Genomic DNA, 26628 nt, shown 5'->3' with positions numbered 1-26628 from the left:
CTCTACTTCTATCTATTTCAACACTCAACCATAAAATCCAATGCATCAAAAATTTACATGTCAAAATATCATGAATCACCAGAATAACATCAACGCAAAAAAAAAATCCAGCTCAATTTAGTTTATCAGTATTTCTTAAATAAACACAGTAACAGCTCTGTACTACTGATGTCAATATACTCCCACTCTGCACAATTACAGACCATCAGAACAACTGTTCATCACTGACTGAACACTCTCAGTAATCATGAACCTTCTCATATGCACAGGCAAGGCCTCGAACAGCTAATGTCAAAGTAATCAGTCTTTATCCCTGACACAAACTCATCGTACGTGTTGTGTCCTGAAAAATAATCTTTAGGGAAATACAGGAGAAAATATTCTACATGCCCATAACACAAGTACTTTGTAGCATCTCTTCAAATAAATTCTTTAATAAGAGCATAATTAGTGCCAAGTGCGTAGGAAAACCCTTAGATAGCAACTCCTCTGATCCTGCTAGGCAGGGCAAGATTTTTACAAGTAACCTAGGATCAGAATTTTGTTTCTGACAATAAGATCACCAGCTATTTACTGCTCACAAAATTCTGTTAAAGGGATTATAAGCCTTGCAATCGTCATCATTCTCTCCAATATCTTACTGAAATCTTTTGGTTTCACTTCTACGATACTTGCAATTCAGTTGCTGGCTGCTGTGTACAACACAGCCTTGACATTGATTACTAATACAGTATTGCAGCTACATCCCCATAGCAACTTGCTTTCAGATAATTTCTATAAGCCATATTTCTACCAACCACAGGAGATGTCCTATAATATCACAGTAATTCCTAAAATATGCAATATTTATAAAAAAAAAAAAAAGGCAAAACACGCCACTTATTGTTCCATTAAAATCCCACAACCCTTGTGTAATTTATCAATTTTCTCACTTTTTCAGTTCCGCCCTTCCTCTCTAGCAAACCAGTATTCATCAGTCAGCAGCTGAAGCTAGCTTCCATCCAAAACCCAAGGAGACAGCAGAGGAAGGTGTGCAATCCCTCAGAGGCAGAAGTATTGAAACTAAATTTTGAGGATGGAAAAAATTTGTAGCTAGACAAGACAGAGGATTTCCTTCAACACTCCGAAATGGTCAAATTTTTGGTCCACTTCCTGTGGTTTTCCTCTCAATTCCTGCCATCTCAATTCAATATAGTTCACTTAATGGACAGAAAACCCTTCATCTCTTTTAGCTGAATCAGTATTTCTCTGGCTATTGTGCTGCATATGACTTCCCAAGGAAATAAATGAGTGCCAGACGTGGTACAAAAATGAGAGAGAAACATAGCTGACAGCCATAAATATACTAACAGTTAACAAGAAGATTGATTTGACTGAGTCTAATCTGCTTCCTAGGTATATCCACATTAAAAAAAAGAAAATACTCTACTCTCTTTCCAGCTAGTCCTATTCCACTAAAACATGACACTGTTCTTTTAATTTCCTACATGCTGTTTGCTGCTGTAAAAGGATCAATATTCTGGGTATTCAAAAATATGCAGGGAGCAGTTTGTTCCACTGTCACGGGGGTCTTATGGCATTCTCCTTCCCTGCACTTGTGTATAAACAAAATACACTAGAGTATATTAAAGCCATGTTCATATTTCCTCAGCTAACAGAAGAACAATCTAGTGCTATGAACTGCCTCAGCTGCTGTAATATTTTCAATTGTAAAAAAAGTAAAAATTTCATTTTAAACTAATTTGTTCAATAATCAAATTTTTAATGCATTATATACTAAGTGTAAGGTTTAAATGTTTTTCTTGTGTTACTATCCTCAAACAACATTTTAAGTGCATAATACACTCACAAATATGTTTAAATGCTTCTAAGGCCCAGCTTCACTGATTAGAGTTCATTAGGATAGCTCAGCTTCTCACATCCAAATCTATCCTGTAATATTCATTATTATATAGTGTTTTTTGCTACAGAGATAGTTTCTGCTGTGGAGAAATTGAAAGCAGTTAACACCTGCATTTTGAAATTGAAATTTTAATTTGACATGAATCAAAAAAGCATTAAAATTAACAGACAAGCATGCTGCAAACAAAGCTGACAGTCATTTTTAGTATACAGCAGAGCAGTGTTTTTAATAGCATGCAAATACTGTTGACAGGCATGTCTTTATTCAATTAGTTCCTAGTTTCCAAGGGCAGAGTAGTGTGCACACATCCAAACTGCATTTTCTAATTTTAGAGGCTTTGTATATTGAATATTTCAAACTACTTAGTATCCAAATCAATTTAAAAGAATGCCACTTAAGGTACTTTTCAGTTCTGGCTTTCAATAATTTACGTTGTATACCTCAACACTGCTCATGACCTGATCCATAATTACATCCAAGCAGATCTCTTGGCCTTCTTTTTGAAGTATTTCAGAGTAGTCATACTTCGAGGTGTGCACATTTTTGTATGCCTCTCAGTATTATAAAAGTTTCATGCCAATCCATCTGCATGTCCTATTTATTTCTGTGGCTAAAATAGCAGGTAAAACTGGCACTTACTGTTCAATGGTTACAGGGCACTTCTCCACTCCTCCTTTTCCAAATGGTTTGCCAAATCAAACCTACTGCCTCCTTAGCTGCTGGGAAACAAAAACAAAAAACCCACACACACGTCAGAATTCAAGGAACTGAGGGAGAGGGTATTTTACTAAAAAAATCTCTTAGGGAAAGGAAAGAGCAGTGTAACAGTGGTATTAACGCCAACTTTTTCTCATAACAGCTAACAAGAATGTGAACAAAAGATCTCAGGAGAGCTGTGGTGGGACACAGTCAACATCTTTAGGCAACAAGAACAAAAAAATACCAAAAAATTATATTAAAAATCTAAAAAAGAAGCATAAAGCCAGCTCAATTGTTTCTCTTTTTATCAAACTGTGAACTATCAATAACTCAACAATTAATTATATTTTCTAATGCATTCTCCACTGGTCAACTGTATTAAAGGATTAGCCAAGGTTTGTCTACAATCATCAACCATATCAGTATCTTTTTTTTTATTTGCAAATGCAAATGTTTACACCTGGATACAAAATAAAGCTTCTTTGAAAACACTTTTGCTTTATTTATTTTTTATATAAAACCTGAAAATTTCCCCTAGAGAAAATGCAATTAAAAAAAAGGCAATTGTAAGAAACACATTTTCTGAAGTACCTGAAAGCTGCTGATTGCTTAGCATTCCCCAGAGGTTTGAGTAAGCAATGCAGTGCTAATATTGGCTGCTCAACAGAGTTAATAATAGTTGTGATTCTAGCACAAATAAATTGTGCTGGCATTATTCCTATAACACTAGTGTGATGCAGGACCTCCAATTTACAGTAAGCCTCATTTACAAAACACCAGATAGCATCTTAAAAAAATTAAAGTTTAAAGAGTCATTTCAAACATAATATATATTAGACATGCCATTGTGTTGAGCACAATTCTGTTTCACAAGGTATGTAAAATGCATCATGACTAAAACATGAAATAGGAACAGTTTGCTTTCTAAAAGTCAGTATCATTCTCACACTCTTGTCAAGACCACACCAGCTACAAAATGTTTTTCTATTCACAGCAGCTGGTGGCAATACTGACAGACAACATGAAGACCCCTTCATGTGTTGCACTGCAGAATCACTCCTTACACGCTGCAAAGAGACAGCCTCTGTACTGCAGAGATGGAAATGTATTAAAAAATGTATTAAAAGATGTATTTTTGAAGAGAAACCTTCCCTGCATGAAAGTAGCTATTATTTCCATATTACAAGCAGAAAAATGAGGCATGCCCAATTTCATGGGGTAAAATCTACATGCAAGCAACAGTCAGATAAAATGAGATCTGAATCTCTACTCATTCTACTTGAGTAACTTTGCACAGGACAGAAACACAGATGAGCTGCTACCAACTTCATATCCTTGCCAAGCTACAATTAAATTTTTATCCAGAAAATAATTTTTTTTTAGTTATTTTTCATTGGCAGTAATACTTTTTTCAACTTTCTGTTATTCACATTTTTATTCTTGCACTGCAGGAAACCTGATTTTAGAGATGAGAGATCCTGTAAAAAAAAAAAAAAAGCCTCTTTTCTGAAGATAGAGTACTTAATCAGGTGCTTAATTAATTTGCCTTCCTCACCTATTTCAATTTAATGTCATAATTCTCATCTCCAGAACAACACCTGCCAGTACAGGTGTTTTACTTTGCATTTCTGTGTGTGCTCCTGCAAAATGAAAACAGAGTTGGAGTCAGGACAAAATGGAGGGGCACAAACCAAGACATTATTGGAGTTGTTCCATGCTCTGATTCCCAAGGCTACTCCAGGGAAAATAAAATATTATTGCTACAATAATTTAGAAGAGGCCTGCGAAAAAAGTCAAGGAATAGAAAGGGTGAAATACTTTTCTATCTTTTTTATCAGAACCCCTAGAGAGAAAAAGGCAAAGGAATTTTCAGATCACCAACAGAAAAACAAAAGAGGAAAAGTAAGGCCATGGGGCTATGGACCAGTTTTGCCATTAGATCACAGGGAAAAGCACAAGTGAGATATGCTGCAAGACTCCTGTCTTCTACTGCAGATAACATTGAGTGATTATAAGAAAGGTGGTGACAAATCTTTTACTAGGGCCTGTTGATATAAAAAAAAAGGATGGTGATTTGAAACTAAAAGAAGGTAAATTTAGACTGGATGCAAGGAAGAAGCTTTTTACAATGATGTGGTGAAGCACTGGAACAGGTTGTTCAGAGAGGTTGTGGACGCCCTACCTCTGGAAACATTCAAGGTCAGGTTGGATGGGACTAGTGAAAAAAGCATGCCTCATTCCATCAGTGACTGTAACTATGCTTGTATCAATCAAATAGAGAAACATTCACCTTCTCACAGTGACAGCAAGAGATATGAGTTTATAACTTTGTTTAAAAGCATTAGGGTAATTCCTGCAGGTTTTTGGGTTCAGGTCAGTGATTTTTCTGTTTGTTCTAAAATGAGAATGGGCTCCACAATTTCTACTAGACACTATTGCAGCATCAAGCATCATCTGTCTAGTTTTTAGAACAATCCACTAACTTTGCTTATTTCTCTCTGGTCTCCAGCTTGCCTTCCTCATCCTGCATCCTTTCTTTATTGTGTGTGAGTTTATTCATGCTACTGATATACTTACTAATCAAGACTAGACACTTACCTTCCAGAAATGGCTTAGCTTTACCAGTGTATATTTTATTACTGGGCAGAAATAAAAATCTTATAAAATGATTTCAGATAGCAATTACTTTATTTGAAAATATTAATGTGTTGTATCTCTTAAAAGATGCTGAATGCTCTGTACTCCTACAGATGTCTTTCATAATCTTGCAATTTGTGTAATTTTTAATGAAGAATATAGTTAGTATGAACTGTCCATCTGCTTTGTATCATTATTAATATTTTCTCAATTGTTCTGTTGAACAGAATTACAGTGTAGCATCACAAATCCAGTTACAATACCCCTAATTATAATCTCTGCTGACAGAATGATCCAAAATGATCCTCTGGAAGTCTAAAACATTTATGAAATGTGGGCACAGGAGAAAGGAAAACAGTTTAACTAACAGATGTATTTTCAGTGCTTGCTGAGGAAAGATTGATTATATATTCATCAGTCCTGCCAGTGACTGACAGAGGTAACTTTTAGGAAACAACTTCTGGGAACCAAATTAAACTGCTGAAATGCTATTTCTGAAAAGGTTGTTTAGATTATTTCTTAAGTCACGTCTCCCACTATACAGAAGTTATTATTACTAGGGAGAAACAAACACTGTATGTGCTTATTCCTTTCACTTATGATTAAAGAAAAAAACAAGTGTCTGAAACAATTCAGTACATCTTTTGACCAAGTGCTAGATAAAATAGGGTGCAATCAAAGCCTTGACTTGAAAAGTGAGAGGCTTCATTCCTTGAGTGGCTTCAGTAATTGCAGCAGACTTACTGGCGAAACGGGCTAAAGCTCATGGTACAGAGCAGAACACACAGCACTAAATTTTGTGGTCTGCTACACACCCCTGAGCAGAGCAAGGAGTTATATTTAACTCATATTCCAGTTGTGCCAACAAAAAAGCTCCTGGCAGATTAAGAAAAGAAGTAAAGTTCAATACTACCTTCTGTGTCTTGAAGAAAATACAAGATACAGATAACAATTTAAAATAATATGACATATATTATCAGGTAAGTTTGAAGTGAGCAAGAAAAGGTTTTTCATTTTTCTCTAATTCTTGCCTGAAATACAGCAGAGTAAGATCACTAAGATCATTTTCCTTTAGCAAAGCTTAAGGTTGGAAGCTTTCAGGTCTCTGTTAGGTGCTTACATCCCCCAGTGTGATGTTCTTGTTTCTATACTTAGCTGGAATCCCACTGAGCAAATGGATTGCATGTGCAAGTGCGGAACAAAGTCAGGCTTTTAGTGTGACAACTTTTCTCCCTCCACTGGCTGGGAGAAAGGAAAAAAGATTTGAAGTATAAAAGAATAACTATAAATCATTTCAGGGAATATATTTGCCATGCAAATGTGCAGCAGGTTTTAGAAAGCCATTATCTAAGGGTTACACATAATCAACATTAACTATAGGCTTACACAACATAAAAACATTAAATTTCAAGTACAGGAAATAAGCAAGTCACTTACAAGCTAAGTAAGTCACTTAACTCTCTTTTCAGTGTAGTTTAGTCACTGTGTGAACAGAAAAAGTAAAATTAGCTACCATCTGACATCAGTATTTTTAAATTCTCAGAGCAAGGGAAAAAACCAAAGTACATTGATGTAAAGTAACCTCTGAAACCTCCAGGCTGTTTTTGCATTCCATGCACAGCAATCTTTAAACCCAATGGCACTTTGGTGCCCTATGCTATGACACTGAGACATGAGCACATGGCGCAGGCAGACTTCTAACTCCATGGATATAACACCCACATGGCCTAGAAAACCTGTGATTTACAACATTCTAATAGAAATTCAGGCAATGGTCTACAAAAACTTTCTATGAAATGACACAAACCCAACATATTTCTGATTAAGTATTTTGCCTTGAGGCAAATATGACTTCTGCAGCTCTGTCTTTTTTGGAAAACTAGTCTTCAGGAATCACAGGCCTCTTTTTCCAATGGTAAAGTCTGGAGTAAGGAAGACATTGGTGGAAGAGAACCATATTAGGGAAAGTTTAAATAATCTGAACATACATAAACCCATGAAGTCTGATAGAAAGCGCCCACAGTTATGCTGGGTTATTGTGTAGCAACCAGAAGAGGTTCTTGAAGACTGAAAGAAAGCAAATATCACTCCAGAATACAACAAGGCCAAGGGGAGAGATCCAGGAATCCATAGCCTCATCAACCTCACTTCCACCACTGGGATGGAGCATCTAATACTGGACAATATTTCCAGAAACGTGAAAGACAAAAAAAATTATCTGGAGCAGTCAGCTGGATTTATGAAGTGGAAATTGTGGTTAACCATCCTGATTCCCTTCAATAAATGAGGAGACCAGCTTGATGGCTGAGGGGGGAGCAGTGGGTGTTGATTACTTCATCCTCATCAGGGACGCTTTTGACACTGCTGTAACATCTTCACAGACAAGCAGAGGAAGTATGGGTTATGTAAGTGCACTGAGGTGGATTGAAACCTGGCTGATGGGCCAGGCAGAGAGGGTTGTGGTGAGCAGCACAAAGTCCAGCTGGAAGCCAGTGCTGTACCCCAGGTGCCACAGCACAATTTAGATCTTCATAAATGACCTGAAAAATGGGACATAGTCCACTCTTCTGGAGATTGCAGCTGATATAAAACCAGTGGTGGGTGTGGGGAGCCGAGATGAACCAGATGGCTGTACTGCCACTCAATAGGATGTCAACAGGCAGGGGAAATGGATAGAGAGCAATGCCAGGAATTGCAGCAAGAAAAAACACCAAGTCCTGCAACTGGGGAGGAATATGTTCACACAAATGACAGATCATTCACAGAAAAAAAAATATTTAATGCCCAATTCCCTTAGGCTGGTGTACAGAAGTATGGTATATGCTATAAGTATGCTAGATGGTCTCTTGTGAACTGTTATGCTTGAATTCAAACACAGGAAAGTAATCTTGGTTTCTGCTGTTCTAAGAGGGTTTTTTTGTCACATATTGAAAGTTTTCAAGTGAACAAAATCCCTCTGGCAATGAATGCTAATGAATATAATGATTCATGTAATGACATGACTTAGCTTTACCCTTCAAGAGCCAGTGCTGCTCTGTCTACAGACCAAACATATGCATTCTCCTGATACAGAAATTGTAAACTAAATGTGCAGCCTTGCAGGGAATTCCAGGGACTTGTCCACAGGTAAAATTTTCTATATAGCTCTGATGATGCAAACCCTTAGTGAAAAATAGACTATATGGCTGAACAAAATGATTTCTCTCTATCATGGATTTTAAACCTTCAAGAAAATATTGTGCCAAGAAAGGGATTGGTGAACAGTTCTGATATCAAGAGTACAGTTAGACAGTAATTCAATCAAAATGCTTCAATCTCTCTGTGTAAGTTCTTCAGAATTAGACACCTAACACGGTTCAGGCAGGCATTTTCAGCAGTAATGCCAATAAATAAGCACAAACTGGTAATTTCTTTATCAAGTTTTTTGCACATTTTCATATATCATGAACACTTGTTGCTGTTTCTTGTGCTCCTGTTAGTTTACTTTTACATTATATATAGATAGGGGTGATCTCAGCACATAATACATCTGGTCCCAATGAAATATTATCATTCAGTTATTCTACAGAGATCTTTGCAACACACAGTTTTAAAGTACAGATTGTTAGACAGTCTTCACTTATATGCAAAGACCACCATACGAGGCCACCAAGTGTGCTTTGTAAATTACCTTACAAAACCTTTTGAGCAAGTGTAATTTGATGTTTAATACAAGCAGAAACAGTGTAAGATTGCCTGCCATTTTGACATCATATATATAATTCAGTTCAAGGAATAAGGAACAAACAATTTGATGCAAGGCTTGTGCAGCAAGGATACTGCAACGCTCCTCACTTTAGCTTAATAAACTATGTGGTCTAGACTGTTTTGAATGCTATAGACAGATGCAAGCACTTGAATTTAACCTTAACTTTGCTTTTGTTAGGTTTGATTAGTGGCAACTGAGTAACAGAAGCTTTAATGTGTCTAAAGTCTATGAACTGGGTCCTGGAACAGCCTAACAAGAACTCCAGACACAGATTTCTTCCTCCTTCTCTGAGGCTGCAGTGAGGATGGATATACAAAGGTGATACTACAGGGCCAATGGAAACAGAAGCATCTCCTAGTGACTGCTGTTGACCTTGAGGAACCTCTGGAATGCAGTAAGATTTTCTGGTAAACACTTAAGCCTCTACCTTTATAGAAGTATAACTGTTATAGATTTTGCATTGAGGTTTGACATCTAGATGCTTTAGAGCAAATAATGGAATTATAAATGGCAGTAAAGGTTTAAATCAGCTGCAAATATTATTCTTTCACACTAATCTCTACTTTCCCTAAAACAGGATTTACTTCAAGGATTCAGAAAAAGGTAAGCAAAAACTTGTTAATGGACATAGTCAAAGCTGGCTTTTTAAAATAATTTCAATCTCAAATGCACAATTGTTGTCTTGACAGAAGCATTTCTACAAAAAATGTCAATCAGATACACAAAAATTAAATATTATCATTTTTTGTATATAGCAGGAAGAAATCCTTTTAAAAATGTTCTTCAGTGGTGTAAAGTTTTCAAAGATGTTTGTGTAAATCCACAAACCATATACTTACAATCTCAAAGTTCTTACATCCTACATTTACAAGTGCTGCAATGCAGAAAGAAAGGACTACTCATATAAATTCAGGCTTGAATAATTAGGGGACAGGCTCTAAAATAATTCAAGATTATTTTAATAAAGATCACTTAGATAATAACTAAATAACATTATATAAGGTAGAGCTAAAAAATGCTTTCCTGTTGCTAGAAAAGACCATCTGCAAGGATAATTAACTCACAAGGGTGGCTAACTGGGATAGTTTACTACGCACAATTAGTCATTAAAGAGGTTAAGTTCTCTTAGTCCTGCTTTCTTATTTTTTCCTTATTATTTTATATTGCTGCACATTTTTCCACTAAACAGTAACCTTCATTAATTTGCCAGTGTTTTCCATGCAGTCCTAAAATCACATGAAAAATAGAGATCTGCAAGGAAGATAGTTCAGTGACTTGACGTGGTGCTCTTCAATGGCAGTCACCATTCTAATCTCAAGGATGTGGAAATGGCTCCTGTTTTTATGTTAGGAAACTGCCATTTCAAACAACAGATGAGTTTCCTTGTATATTCACTGTATTGCTTCCCTTTTCTTTGCTACAGCTATCACACAACCTGTTCCTATTTAAACAGTGCGCAAATCAGATGGAGGAACCTGGTAATGAGTTTTCTTTTTAGCTGAACACAGAGTTGCAGTTGGGATGCAAACAAGATATTGGTTTGAATGCACACCTTGGAAGTTAACCTATCCTTCCTCCTAGTGTATATTCTAACACAGAGATAGCCCTGAGAAAAAGCAAATGCTTTTGCTCAAACAGTTTCCCAAATAAGGATCTTTAGACATTATGTTCATAATGTGTGATCAAAAAGAAGGGACAAAATGTTGACCAAAGACTTGAATAGCCAGTAACAAAATATGCTGGGGAAAAAAAAAAGAAAAAAAAAAGAAAATAGCTCCTTTTTTCAATACAACTTCTGTGGTGCTTAGAAGAGAGATATCTCCATACGTACCTCAAATAATTAAAGTACACACAATAAAACAAAAAATTTTACAAAAAAAAACCAAAACCAGAACAAAACAAACAAACAAACAAACAAAAAAACCCCAACAAAACACTACAACACTACCCTGCAAAATGTATTCATTTACCTCTGTATTATGTACCAATTCACAATTGTTTAGTTGGTTTTTAAGTTAACAGGGAGGGGCTGCCATTCCTCTCTTAAATATTTTAACTCCATCAATTTACCCCCAAGCCTGAAAAAAATAAAACACACAAAGCTTTCTCCAGCTTCTCTTGCTGTCTGGGTGGGTCTCTCTATAAAGTGATTCTCCATCACTGAAAATCATTATCTATTCTAATGTCAGGACCCAGAGCTTTGTAGCTCAACAGAGTAAAATAATTTCAATCTTAATTTCCCTCATAGGACAGATTCTAAAGGCATTCACTGTTTCTACCAAACATGTAATTCTCACTGATCCAGAAAACCATTCCTTGCCCACAGCTTACATCCCTTTTAGAGCTGGACATTCCCATCTCTCAGTATAACTGAAAGATAAATGCCCTTGAATTGTACAGCCATGTTTTTGCATCTGTGACTGAAATTGTTCAGGAAAAGAATTTGACATCCTTTTTGCAAAAGCCAGAGAGGCTGATGGTTCACACAGCATGAAGCTGACTTGAACTCAATGAGAAAATCGTCAGCCAATTTCAAAATCTTCCCAACCATCGACTAACTCCTCCTCTCCACTCCACCCTCAATGATTACTGCAAAGTAGTTGAGTCAATCAATCAAGTTTACCATTTTGTAAGAAGTTATTAGAGGATTCTCAGGTACACCACACCCTGACTATTATGTCTGAAAGTCATTAGCCTGCAATGTTTTGAGCAAAATAATGCAAACTGAAAATTGCAGAATAAACAAGAATAAAACTGTAAAAAAATAATTATCACATGCTGCTTGATGTGAGAATAGCCCTTCAATATGTATAATATAAGACTATTTCTTGTTTCATCTGTGTTTAAATTATATTCATTCCATGGAGGGCATGTTGTTAGAAAATTTCCATTCACTTATGGAACTAAGTTTCATTGGCTTCAAAGTATTTATTTCCTCTCAACTGTATCATTACTTTCATGTAACTGTCAGCTGAATATGCTCAAATATGTAATTTTAGGCTGTACTACAAAGAAATCTGTAAATAGGACATCTTCCCAGCAGATTTTTTAACTGACAGCTAATGGAAAGTAAAATTATAGCTACAGTCTGATCCTCTGTCCTGCACAAAGTCTTACAATAAATCTCGCAGTAAGGTCACCTCCCTCAGTCCATCTCAAGGTAGAAAACAACAACACCACAGCCATTAATGTGTCCCTGGCTATAATTTTGACAATTTTGACAGTCAAGCCTCTAAGGTTTATCAAGATGCTGTTGAAGTTGCAGTTAACAACACATAAAAATTTATATCTCCTCTACTTCAGTATCAACAATTATCAACGCATTTCTATAAATACTTCTTTCTTTTAATTGGCATAAATAATGCTTATACTCCTTTACTGACATAATATAAATACATACATGTACTTCAGGCACATCAAAAGAAATTAAGTTTTATCTACAAAATTGTTAAAGGCTGGACACTAAGTACAGTACAATCATTAGAGTTAAAGGGGAAACAGGCCTGTTTTGTTCTTTATAGAGAAATAAACCCCTAGCTATTATTTATGTATTTCCTTAGAGCCCAGAGTTCTTAGCAAATTAGCAGCATTTGAATATTTTGTCCAGATAAGAGTACTCAGTTGACTGGATTAAAAAAAAACACAACAAACCAAATCAACAAAAAAACCTCAATGCCTCTGTTAAAATCCATGTCAGCCTTAATTACTACTGGGAGTTTATTTATTTATATCCTCAGATATTCAGATATTTTACTAGAAAGAAAACACACTTATACTGCTAGAAAAATTAGTGACTAAGAATGCTTACTGGAAATTCATTTTCAAGTTAACTAGGAATATTTTTGTTATTTCTTTCTGTTTAAATTGTGCAGTGAAATGACAAAGTGATATTAAAATCCTGGGTCTACTTCCAATAAAGTCATATTTTTTTTAATAAGAATGGAGGAAATGGTTTTTACTTAATGATGTTCTGATGTAACAAAAATATTTGTCATACAAAATGCTGTATTGATCTTTGAGCAACTGTGAAAAATCAAAATATGGTCAAAACCCCAGCACTGTATGATTGGTTTTCATTCCATTAATTTGTGGACCCATCATAAATAATTAGCAAATATTGAATTTTTTTGACAGTACAGTGCAATTCAGAAAATGTCAGAAGCATCTTCAGTGCTTATCTCGGTATTTCTGCATACAGCATTTTTCTGAAAAACAGAAGGTAAAACTCAGGAGCTCCTAACAAGAGCTTTTCCATACATCTTCTGTTATTTGTGCTGAAAACAAAGTGGCAGTGCTGCATTTCAGTTTCTATCTTTTTTTTTAGAAATACAGTAAAGTTTCACATTCAAACAATAAAGCAAACTATAAGATTAAAAGTTAGGTACTTTAAATATTTATTTTATACTCATGACTGTTTTGGTTTTTGGGTTTTTTTGACAGTCAATCTTATTTTAAGCAGTGTCCAAAGAGCAGTATAGTTATGTAGTCTCATGGGACCTCTTTTCAAAGTAAGGAACAAGGAGATCAGGTTATTCAGGTGCTTGTCCTGTCACGTTTAGCATATCTTTAATGTGGAGATTGCATACGGGAACTGGGAATCCCGTTCCACTGTTTGACTCTTCTCATTATATTTATGTTTTTTCTGACCAAAATTTCTCATGCACCAGCTGTACCCATTATATTTTGCTATTTTGTCATGCACCATTAAGAATCTATCTCCATCTTTGTACACTTCCCTGTCATTTAGTATCTGAAGAGAAAAATAAGACCCTCCCTGCAGCTTATCTTCTTAGGACTGTACAAACCCAGCTCTCTTAACCTCTTCTCATTCATTCTGTACTCCGATCACCCCCACCATCTCAGTAGCTTCTTCAGTTTGCTCCAAGACATCAATGTATTTTATGTAAATGGGGTGCTCAAACCACACACAATACTCCAGATCAGTCCCACAAGTGTTTAATAGAGTTAGAGGTTTACCCCCCTCAGCCTACTGGCTTCTTTCTTACTAACATTCTGCAGAATGCAATTGTCTTTCTTTTCTTGGCTTTCTTTACCAAGACCTGCCCATGACCTTCTCTGCAAAGACGTTTTCTGCCCTGCTGGCACAGAGCCCATACTGCTGCATGGCAGATTATTCCAACCCAGATCCAAGACTCAGCATTCACCTTTGTTGAAATTCATGAACTTTTTGTCAGCTTGACCTTTTTCATGTCCTTTGTCATTAAATCCTCTGCCCCACTGGAGCAATGGGCCCAATTTTCTTAGGCTGCCTTTTGCTGCCAATGTAGTCACAAAAGTCAGTCTTGTTTCTTTTATAGCTCTTGATCCAACTGAGCTACTGCTTTCCTAACATCACCTCTACACGCTTGGGCAATGCCTCTGTTGGAAATAACCAGGAAGGCCATCCCAGATTCTACCTTCTGTGTACATTCTAGTTTTGCTCATCTTCTGGAAAGATTCTGCTGTTCACCCCAATGGGTCTTGTGCAACACCTGTGTGGCTTCTTTCTGCACACTGGCATAGACCACTCTAACTGGTAATATTGTCTTTAAAAGGTCTATCAGCTCCCCATGGTGCTTCTGTTCTCCAGTTCGGACTCTTATGGGATCCTGCCAAGAAGATTCCTGAACAAGCCAAAAGTGTTTCTCCCCCCAAGTCCATGCAATTCTATTTGCCTTGGTAATTTTGGTTTTTTTTTAGAATTTTAAACTTTGCAGTCTTGTGGTCACTGCAATTAAGGATCCTTCCTATCTTTAAATTGCTTGCACTCTATCATGCTATGTTGCCCTTCCAGCAGATACCAAATTTGGTAGTATTTTTCTATGATTTTCCTAGTCACAACACTTCCTTAAGCTGGTCAGAGAATTTTTCTACTCTCTCCTTTTTAGCATGTGGTTTGTAGCAGATGCCTTCCACTACAGAACCAAGGCTGGTCTGTCCCATGGCCATTACTGATGCTGTGGAACAGCTCTTTAATGGCTTGTGACTGCACCAATGTGAAGCTCTGTGCAATCAAGCCACTCCTTAGCACAGATGATTACAGCTACTGATAACATAAAATGCCACAGTGCCCATTTGTTATGAAAAGAACTATTCCTGCACTAATTAACTTGTCTGAACCTCAAAGACTGGTCTAGCTTCCAAACACTTTTGCAATTCAAACAATTCATTTTAATACTACAACTGTATGGGAATGGAAACCTCAGGTGCTGTTTTTTTTCTTTCTTTTTGATCCACAGCTTAAATACCATGAAATCACATAGATTTTTTTCTTGTCTCTCAGTGGATAAAAACATCAAACCTTTCAAACCTATTTCACATAGAATATGACAGGTAACATTTTACTCAGAGGTGTCATGGTTAAACACAAGTGACATTTTTATCTGCTTCTATGTATGACTAAAAGATACAGAACCATTCATTTAATCTAAACTGGTTTGTTAAATCCTACCAGGTACATCACTTACCTAAACCAACTGGCTTTTTAAAATTTGTTATACCCCTTTATTTTCTTTTATTCACTCAATCCCCTCAAGTGGCAGGCAGATGGTCAGCTAGAGAAATAAAAAGGATGATGGAGGTTTAGTTTTGGTGGTTTGCCTTTTTTTACAAAAAAAATATTTTTCAGTATAAATATAATTGGGATGCAAAATTTGGATTTGTGTAACACAGGGGAATAAATAAAAGGCAATGTAAATGGCAATAAATAAATGCCCCACTGTATCTTTATACTGTCTCATACACTGCATGTGCAGATATTCTCCCATGAGAAGCACACATAGATTTTTTTTTTCCAGCTTCTCTTTCATTCCGTTTTGCACACTAATTTAAAAATACTGATGCCTTTTGAATAGAAATATGGATTATCAAGATGGTGACTTTTGATGCCTGAAAGTTTTTGTAACTCTTAAAGAAGCTAAGCTAACCCAGAGCACTAAATTATCGGAGGTCAGCTTTTTGAGAAAAAAAAAAAAAAGACGACTACTTTGAATTTGGTTTCTGAGTCTGGAAAGTACAATTAAATAATGTTTTAGATCCTTCTTGCATGCTAAAGGAAATATCCTCTTGCTGATATTTTTAAATTTAAGCTAGAATTCTAAAATAAATTTTTCGTTGCCAGAAACTGGAGCTTAAGAAAGCACATATAACAGGGGAAGGAAGCATTGATGGAATGTTTTTCTCTCACATTTTCAGGAGCTGACTAGCCTATAGGCCAACTGACTCTTCCAGAAAAGCTATTTTAAAATAAAAAATAAGAGGAACAGAGTGAAAGAATGGAAAAAGGCTACAAAAGTGAAAAAATGTTTATAAAAAATGTATAAACACATTAGTTCCTCCTTTATTCTCAGGGTTGCCCCATATTTAATTTGCTGTTCATTCACCTGTGCAGGCTGGAACACATAGTCTCAGTCTTTGCTGTTTGCTTACATTCTGTCTCGGATGACCAAGACCCCCTGCATATGGATCTGCAGCTTGCTGCCATATAAATATTTGGTCTGTGGACTGGACTTTGCAGCTGGTCCAAAGAGAGAGTGACCATGGCCACGGTTTTAACTGCACCCAAAATACATGTTTAGATAAGACAAGTCTACTCGGAACTCTAAATCCAGAACTGGTGAATCCCATTAAGATCTTCCCTGGGGTTCTGCAGCACCTTCAGAGGCATTGTTCGTGGATAAGAAGCATGGAGATCACGTTTGAGGAAGCTGTATTGATTCAGCTCAAAAATGTTAACTAGGGAGAGAAGGATCATTACAAGTGAGCTCAAATAAAGCTGGGACTGTAACCAAGGATGAAAGAAAAATTATTTTGTATGCTCTTCAGTGCACTTTTTTACCATATCTGCTAAGGACATAGCCATAAGCAAATCACCTCAGTGTGACTTTTGAGTCCACAGATAGTCTTATTTATAATGAACATAACTTGCATGGCTTTAAATGTTCAGTAGAAAGCCGTGCTCAATAATAAGCTCACAGAAGAAAATAAAATTATCTTGCATATACATTACTTGATGAAATACATTGACTTTTTCAAATAATAAGGAAGCTTATCAAATGTGAGATGCAAAGTGTAGCAACCATGCAGAGAGGTCAAATTATGTAGGCTTAGCCTTCTGTGTGTTTGCTTCTTTGGACTCTAAATTACAGAAATAAAAATTAATAATTTATTGTACCTATACAGGAATACAAGTTCTCATTCAGCTAAGCTAGCACACACTTCTTGTGGTTTGCTTTATTTTGAAAATGTTTATAAAATATTAACAAAGGCATCAAAAGAAAATTTAAAAAAAAAGCAGTGTTATTTTTAGGTCTTTGATATACTCACTTGAACACTCCACAATAAGTAAAGGGTAATGCTAACCATGTTTTCCCTGCTTAGAAAACATTCACAGTGACTTGGCCATAATCACATCCACACGAGTAAGAAAATTTTATCTTGTTCTTAAGGCTCACCACTAAGGCAAATTTTAGAAACAATAGTGTTCATTTGTCCTTCTTTGAGGACAAATTTCACAATCTGCTGCTGCCATAATTCCAGAAACAAGGTATATGTAAAACAAAAAAATTCCTTCAAGAGGCAAACAATATTTTTCTTTGCTTTAACTTTAGCTTTTCCCTAGAGTGTATCCTGTAACAGAAATAAATATTTGTTTTGTCGTCATAATATCTCTTTAACATCTAAGTCTGCATAACACCAAAGTAAATAATCATGTTGCAGGACAACACCTGAAAATACAACAGCACACAAGATTCTGTTCATGTATTAGTCTAGCTCACAAAACGAGTTCAAGACAAAAATATCCTCCATCAGAGAACCCATCCCCTCTCTGCAGCTTTTCTTATGTGCATTCATCATATATGACTTTAATTTGGGTGACAGCTGCTGTGAAATGAGGTTATTAGAGAAATATTCTCAGAAGTGATGCTACTTGCTGAGAGAAAACAGCATGGTATTTTTGCTTATTTGGACAAAGCAAAGTATCTTGTGTGTGTAATACAAATTCACCAAAGTTCTAAAACATAGATATAAATAACTATTTGTTTGGATTAATGTCAATTACTTCAATAGGCTGAAAGAGTCCTTCAGATTTGGCTGTACAGAACAGAGAATACTGAATCAAACTAAAATTGGAATCTCTCTATGTACAACAGCACCTGTCTCCTTGCTGTCCACACACATAATAGTGGAAAACATGGAACTGGGAAAAGGTCACAAGAGAAGGAAAAAGTACACATTTTTAATAAGCCACTTATTTATATCTGGACATGTACAAGTTTCTATCCATCTATGTGTATCCATTATATATTCTACATCAATTTTATTCAGGTTTTGCCTTCACACTGTATTTGTATTCCTGCATATAAATAGCTTTTCTGTACCTTAGACTACTATTCTCAGTGGTCTCTCTCCCATTTCTTCCATTCAAATAGAGCAGAAAATATAGGAGCCCTCTGCATTTGAACTGGAGGGCTCATTTACAGGAATATGTAATTGAATTAAAGATACACTTTTTCTAGTTAATTCTGATAAAGTGGTTCAGTTGGGACTGCAGCACGCATTTCATCCACAGCGAACCCTGCTGCACTTTTGGCAACAGAAGGTTCAGCACAGGGTTCATCCTCCTTCCTCAGGGGGTTGAGTCTTAAAATCAGAACCCTGGATAAAAAGGGGTTTCTTCCACTGAGATCCACCCCAGGTCGTTTAAAACCTGTCCATTGTTAGTCATTTCAGGAAGCTGAATGAGCAACACAAATCCTTAGCCTGCTTCAGCAGTGACCCTTTCTATGAGGGTATGGGAGTCACTACTACAAAGGCAGCACAGTGTGAGCAGACTGAGGCACAGACCTCTTACTGTAGTGCAGAGAAGACTTTTCCTATTTTCTTTTCTCTCTGTTAACACAAAACAGAGCCAGCTGTTTTCCCACTGGCTTAAAAACTGAATGGCCTTTGAAATAGTTTACATTACTGCAACTTTTTTTTTTTTTCTTTTTTCCTCTGGTGACTTAATATTTTAAGGGAATTAAAAAATTAGGACCCCTTTTATACATGTATACATCAAGTAGAAAAAGGTCTTTCTTCTCCTCAGGCCATTGAAGCAAATTCTTCATGTGTGAAATGTAAATGGAATCAAATTCAAGTATAGGATCAGTAAGTATTTGACACTGTCCTTATGACAAAAGGATCAATATAAATCACATTCTATAAAAACATCTTTGATGATTGTGTGTGGTGAAGGTTTTGGGTTTTTTGATTTTTGCTTCTTTAAATACCAAATCTAAAATACAATGAGATAATCACATAGGCAGCAACTAATCCTTCAGCTTTCCCTGTTTACAATTATGCATTGCAGTTTTTCTATAGACACATAAAAAGTAGCAGAGAGAAGAATGGAAAATGGTAATAAATAAGGGTCTGTGAGAATCACATTTCTACACAACATCAACAAGCCTCTTAATGCCTCAATATCAGAGAATCACAGAGTGGGTTAGGTTGGAAAGGACCACAGTGGTCATCTGGTCCAACCACACTGCTCAAGCAGGGTCATCCTAGAGCACATGGCACAGGATTGTGTCCAGACAGTTCCTGAATATCTCCATAATTTCCATTTCTTGGATGGAGTTATGGAACTGTAAACTCTGGACAATCAATTAAGTCAATATAGGGTAAACAGAATTCCAGTGATGGTGCTGCCCAAAAAGACAAGCATTTCTTTAACGAAGGGGAAGAGCAATCACCGACAGTCTGAGGTGACAGCTGTGGTTTTGATGCCTATAATACAAGGGGAAGAAGGTTGTTTCTGGACCAATTAGTTTACAGGGTATTTGCTTGCCAAATCATTGTGATTGGTATGATTTAGGAAGCATCTTCTTTCACCCTTTTTCTATATAGTCTGTAACTCCTAAGAACTCGAGAAATTTTTCTATGAATGTCATAATAAATATGTTGTAAAAACAGAAAACATGGATGAATTTGAATTTTATGAGCTGGTGGAGAAAACCAGGAGTAAATGCTTGTCACGTTGTAATCAGTTTTATTGGTATGATTGACTTCAGTAACATAAATTTAACATCCCTGTTTCTTGCGGGTTTTGTTTTCTTCCTTCCTCAAACAAATTCTGAGGAAATAGCTCAGAGCTTTTTAATAAATGGAGGAGAAAACACACATCAGAGCAAAATAAGTTACTTGATTCATAAAATTCTTGATTCTTTGGAGAAAAAAAAAGCCATGCAGATGAGGAGTGCTAGTGCTTGCAAAGTAAGCTAGTGCTTACTTTGTGCTGGTGACTGTGAAAGAAATTTTGTGTGAAACTCAGGAAAATATAGTATATGTGCAAATAGGCAGAGAAGTCCTAAACATTTCATGAATATAAAAGGAATTATTTTTGAGATTTTGCACAGCTAAAATCCCCACTTTCTCTTTCAGTCATGCTCACAATTCCAGGTGGACTGAGGAGGGGATAGGAATGGGAGGAATCTTTTCTGAGAAAATCCCATGTATTACAAGGTTCTTCAGGGTTCTAGGTTAAAAGAGACTGTTTCTCTGATGCCAGAAATCATGGCTGAATGTCCATTGGTCCCAGGAATTTTAGCAATTACTCTTGGCTGACAGATAAAAAGGAGCAAAACTCAAACCCCACTATTACCAAATTTCTGTTCATATTAACTAAGAAGCCAACCTGCCTAGATGTTTTCTTCTGTAACAGGTCCTGCACCTGCTTTATCACACAATGTGGGATTTCAAATAAAAGAGGAAATGTTCAACGAAGGCTACTCTAATGAGCTCAGAGAACTTACATAGAACTGAGATGAGCAGATGGAATTTCAGCTCTTGGCTGAAGACAGCATTTCAATTCAATGGTCCTGTGTTCTTAAAATAAAAGTCTATAATATTTAATCTTGAGGTTCCTTGAATTGCAAAGAAGGTATCTTAAAACATAAATCTGCAGCATGCATAGAATTTTTGCACACACACATTAACACACACATTGTATAGCAATAATTCATTACTTTTTAATTGTATTGTACATTCTCTTTTATTCTTATCTGCCTTCAAATATTTTTGATTCAATCTGGATTACAGGGACACAAAATCCAGAAGAGAAGCTCAAAGCATTACTACATAAAACAGCAAAAAGTACCTACCTTCCAAGACAAAAAGCTGTTTTATTTTAAACTTCTATTCACCCTTTCAATTACCTTATTTCTCACTAACACATTATTCTAAAATTAAAGAACATGGTCTTTAAAGAAAGAGTGGAAAAAAACCCAAAAAGAGGAATGAACATGTTTATATCAGTAGCATTTTTTTTCATTCCATTATGCTGATCCCTGTAATATTCTCTAATATTAAAAAAAAAAAAAAATTGTATTAGGTGGAGGCTGAAAAAAAATTTTGCTTCCATTTTGCTTCCATGCCTGTGAAACTGTAAAATTAAGGGATTTTAGTTTCCTCTTCATTTGGCCTGAATTCCTGATTTTTTCACCTTCATGTTTTTTTGGTTTTGTTTGGTTTTTTTTAACTACTAAGCACTTGCAAGGAATACCATCAACCTTAATAGTTTTTAAATAAGTGTGCAATTTTTAGGTTTTTTACTAGTAATTAAATAAATGTTGTTCCATTCTATAATTTAGGGTATTGAGGAGCAACAGCTTAAATAACCACGAAGGATCATAGCCAAAGTAAATTCATGATCAGAACACTGTATTTTGCCAAGAATGAAAGTAAATCCACCATTGTCAAAAGAAAATTACTACAGAGAATGGGTCCCTGGTCACAATGGGTCCTAGGTCCCAAGTCATTCTGTTTTCCACTCACATAGCCACCAACTGCATCAGGTGAGAATGTTTTTGCTGTAGAATGCTTGAATTCTGTAGAAAATTGCTGTTGTATACATCTACATTAGAATGTTACCTTCTTATTTTCAATTTTTCAAAAAAATTTGAAAATATATTTTAAGCAAAAATCAATAATTTGATTATTTCAATTACCAGAAGCTACATTTTCCAGTTTTCATTTCACTCTAAAACAATATTTTCCCGTTTTGACCACCAAAAACAGAAAAAAAAAATATAAATCCAATGGTTCTAGTACCAGACATGGAAACTCAGAGTATAGATTTGACAATCTAATTCTGTATAATATTTCAAATCTCTTGTGCTCGGAAAGCCCTTCCACATTGAAGTCTTATTTTACCAAGTAGTTCTTTTGTCACAGACTAGCAGCAAGGTTATATTTATTTATTCAGTAATGCACTGAATAAATAAAGGAAGTGTAATAATTTTCAAAATAAATAGTTGTATTCTATAAGACCATTGGAAGTCAGAGAAAAAGGCAATATAATAATACAAGGTGGGAAAAATGTACTCCATTGTAGAAATAGCTAATCCTGAAAAACAAAACTCTATTAATAGGAGATGAATAATCAAAGGAAAAATACTATCTACTTCCTTTGTTGTTTGTATTTGAAGCAAATATTTTATGGACATACATAAACTTAGAAAAAGAAATTATGTTCAAATATTTTTCCTATTGAGAGGTAGGATGTAACATTGCAAGAAATGTTCTAATGATATTGATGTTCTGATAAGAGAGAAAACTGGGTTCCATACGAAAATAATGCAGCTGTAGTTTTCTGTCAGGTTACAGGAAAACACCTGCCTTTTCCATAAGTGACTCCATTGATGTTAGTCCCCTCTACTACAGCTTGGGATTTTGATGGTGATCAGAGCACCCTGCCACAACCCACAGTGCTCCATGCTCCAGAGCAAATGGCCCAGCTGGATAAGTGCCCAGAGCTTAAGGTATCTGATTTCTATCTTCATGATTAGTGACAAGGCATAAATTGAATACTTAAAGGAGTGCAAATGTTCTCAGACTGATTCTTAGTATGCAAAAATCACCCTACTAAATTATCCTCTTGGCTGACATTGTGAAATGTGTGATCTGGCAGAAGGTATGGCTTTAGCTTTGCTTAAATGAATGCATCAACTTTCACAATGTTGTAGGAATTGAACTACAATATTCTGTGATGGTACTGAAGATAAAGTGTGTCATTGTCACTGTGAGTTATTTCATGTATAGGATGCAGAAAAGAACAAGACATTTGTACAAAATACTCAGTTAATTGCAGAAAAAATTCCACTCTCCAAAACAGAACAGATTATTTACTATATTTATTGAGAAGGCAGATCAATTTTACTGCTGTGATATAATTCACATTTTCTCAAATAATAATTTGATAAAGGCATTATGTCTGTTTCTGCTCCCTCATTTTGCTTTGGAAGTAAAAGTTCTGTACATACCTGTACAGAACCATGCACTTCCTATGGTATACCAACAGTCATAGTAAGTAATCAATTCAGCTATAGATAAAATTGAGTTGCACAATGAAGAGTTCACTTACAGTACTAAATGCATAGTCCAAACTATAACTTTGTTTAAACTTGAGAAAAGAATCAGAGATTGCATAAGCCTTTGGAAATATGTATGTACCTTAAAAACCAATAGAACCAAAAGAAAAACAACAAAATAACAACAAACCAAACCAAATCAAACAAAAAAGAAATTAAGCAAGTAAACCACTGGAAATTTGGGAGCAAATTATATATTGGCTACTCTCTGCAGATGTTGTGGGTGACAAGTCTTTATAAAAGCCTGAGAGAATGTTGTAGAAGTTATAACTACAAGTTATCCCCTCATATTCTTGAAAAGATGTGATATATAACGTTAAAAATAATCCACAAGGAAGAATATCTCCTTTTTGATATCTCTCCTTGTCTTAAAAGTTTCCATTGCCACTACAAGATACGCCATGCAGACTACATTTTTGACTTAGTGTTAGCTCGGCTACCCTGTCATTCCGTAGAAGAACAGTAAATTGATGACAGGGGCTTTTCAAAATTTGGTTGAAGTGTTTCAAGTAAAGGCAGAGTAGTTGATCTCAAAAATGTAGCTGATACACTCCCTGTACTTAATGCTCCTCATTTTTCTGTGTTTGTTTCTATTACACTTAATGTAATACAGGACTGGCACCATGACCTTTCTCTAGAATCTTCTCTTCGCTCACTTTCAGTATCAAGGACAATAACTCATAGAAATAGGAATAATTTTCTCTTTCTACATTTCTGATAGCATTGCAAAGAGTACTTAGGAAATGAATCTGTTTTGAATCACAAAAAAATACATTTTTTATATGTGTGCATTTTATTGAAAACCATGTTCATAGTATTTAGAATATGAGGATTTCTCTTACCTTTCTTTTTTTTTACTAAATGAAAAATATTGAATTTGACCTTACAAGTTAAATCCGTGAGCTGCAATTACGTAAGACATACTTCAGGTAAACACTTGTTTTTATTGGCTGCTATGAAAATTAAGTGGCAGGCTTATTACACAGTCCTTTCTGATTGTTTGCTTCTTGGTTTTTTCTTCTTAAGAAGAAAATTGGCCATAAATCACAATCGTTCTGCAAGTTTGTTTTTTTTTGTGTGGTGACAACTTCTGGCTGACATAGAATTTGCCTATTTCCTTGTTTTAATATGTCCATTTAGTTATGCTGGACGAAAAACCCAGCATATCCAGGACTATTCTTAAACTAATTTGTCCGAATAATAATTATTGTCGTGTCCTAGATAGTGATATCCAACAAGACTTATACTCACACATATCCTCTGATCATACTCACTTGCTAAATCCGAAGTTTCTATTTATTCTCATTTACTTACCTATTAAGACTTCACAGTAGCTCTCACCAATCTATCTTTATCACATCTTTAACTGTGCAAGTACAAATCCAACATCCATTTCTCACTTCCTGAAAAGGAGTCAATGATACTACTCAGTCTGGTCAAATAGAACTATAAGTTCTTTAGTAATGGTAAGGAGAGGCAACTGAGGGCTTTATAATACTTTGAAATGATGAGGAGAAAGAAATAGTCCAAGATTTACAATAATTTCCTTGCTTTCTGAAGAACAAGGAAGAGACTCATAAGATCTATGGTAGCTGCAGATACAGAAACAATTTTTTGAGCAAGGGAAACGCTTGATTTAAACTCCTTTCCTGTAACACCTTGCAGTCCATTGCAAATTTGCAGGGTACCCGTGTCAATAGTCTCAATGACAGGAGCTTAAACTTTGTGAGGCATTAAGTTCAACACTGTAGGATCCAGAAAGTATTTCATAAGGAGATTCAAGTGCACGTGTATTTTGGTTAATGTTAGCTGGATATCATTCTTAAAGATTGGAGAATCACACATACACAATAATCCCTAACAGCCATAATGCTATCAGTTAAAGCTTTCCATTAGTATATTTTTGTGATAGTGCTATTTTATGCATGCTATAAAGACATTAAGTAACTCTTGCCTATGTTAAGACAGAATATTTATAATTCATTGTCTTGAACAGAACCTTTTGTTTGTATCCAAGAAAAAAAATATTTTAAAGCAATAACTCTGTAAATAATATGTTTAAATAGGTATTTGATGGCAAATTTGTGTTTCACATGATATAAATAATGTTTCCTTAACATTTTCCATAAGATATTAAAATTCTTTTTTAACAGTCCATAAATTCTCATACCTCTGGCAGATTCCTCCTCCTATGTCCACATTCACTCCCTTCAGTAGGCGTCAAAGAATAAAGCCTTTCTACTTTTGCTCAATTTTGAGATTTGTTTTCTGTATTTAAAGCAAATTTTCTTACTGTGTTCTCATATCAGAAGGTTCTAAACACTTTCCATATCTAGAATTTGATTTCAGTTATCAGTATTCCATTCAGAATTATATTTTACTTCAGCTTCTGGATGATAAATTCTAATTCATTTAAATTACAATTCTAAAATTTGCTACATAGCTTTTCAGCTACTTCTAATGTATAAACATACTGTAAGAGAAGAAGAAAATAATCACAATAATAATACTCCAGAAGTTTCAACAAAATCCAATAGAGGAAATAACAAAATCTCCTTCCATATGTACTGGCGTAATTGAGGAATAACTTTACCATTTTGTGGAAGCACTCTGGTATAACATTGAATGGGTTCTAGTCCAGGAATGAATAAGAAAGAAAATTCCTTTCACAATTTTTCACGGGCAAATTAAAAACAACAACAACAACAACAAAAAAAAAAGACAGAAAAAACCCCAAAAAACCAAAAACCCCCCAAAAACCAACAAAAAACCCAACCACAGATATAGAAGATATTTATAAAATCATACTTTTACAGGAGGAATAGCAAAAATGCATCATTTGAAGTCCTTTTTAATTCCCAACCATCTTAACTTTGAAGACTGTCTTTTTGTGATGCAATTAACACATTTTTTCACAGCAGCCCTGGAAAGATCAGAACCACATAGCTATATCATAATATATAGCTAAATCAAAATAACTCAAGTTTTTTCCCGATTGTGAGATATTTAGTAGAAGGTGTTATCACACAGCAATCTTTTCTCCTAGAAGTAGTGCTTATTTTTGTAAAATTGATAGGATATTTTACATCTTTGAGCCTTCTAGCCATCTGTGAAACTTGGCAAGAACTGGCCAATGGTTTAAAAAGTTGTTAGCAGTGGAGGAGGGCAGGATAACAGATAGACATACAGACAGTATGTATTATTAGATTAGGTGTTAGACCATACCTGAA

At 35.5% G+C, this 26628-nt stretch overlaps 1 protein-coding gene across 9 annotated transcripts in view; it reads right to left on the bottom strand.

The window, feature by feature from the left end:
- CDH18 (cadherin 18) overlaps window positions 1–26628 on the bottom strand; it is a 495321-nt gene that overhangs the window by 178174 nt on the left and 290519 nt on the right. For 5 of the 9 annotated variants that reach the window (XM_064705466.1, XM_064705474.1, XM_064705475.1 and 2 more), the window contains one exon: window positions 2543–2619. The exons of 2 other annotated variants lie outside the window; for them this stretch is intronic. The gene's annotated coding sequence lies outside the window, so the exon portion shown is untranslated. Of the gene's footprint in view, window positions 1–2542; window positions 2623–26628 lie in introns of all 9 variants that reach the window. 2 more of the 9 variants (XM_064705467.1, XM_064705470.1) reach the window with 1 other exon arrangement.

Source organism: Zonotrichia leucophrys, chromosome 2, assembly GCF_028769735.1.
Source record: "Zonotrichia leucophrys gambelii isolate GWCS_2022_RI chromosome 2, RI_Zleu_2.0, whole genome shotgun sequence".
NCBI classification, from domain to species: Eukaryota; Metazoa; Chordata; class Aves; order Passeriformes; family Passerellidae; genus Zonotrichia; species Zonotrichia leucophrys.
The sequence above is the reverse complement of the archived record's forward strand: the minus strand, read 5'-3'. Positions and strand labels throughout refer to the sequence as shown.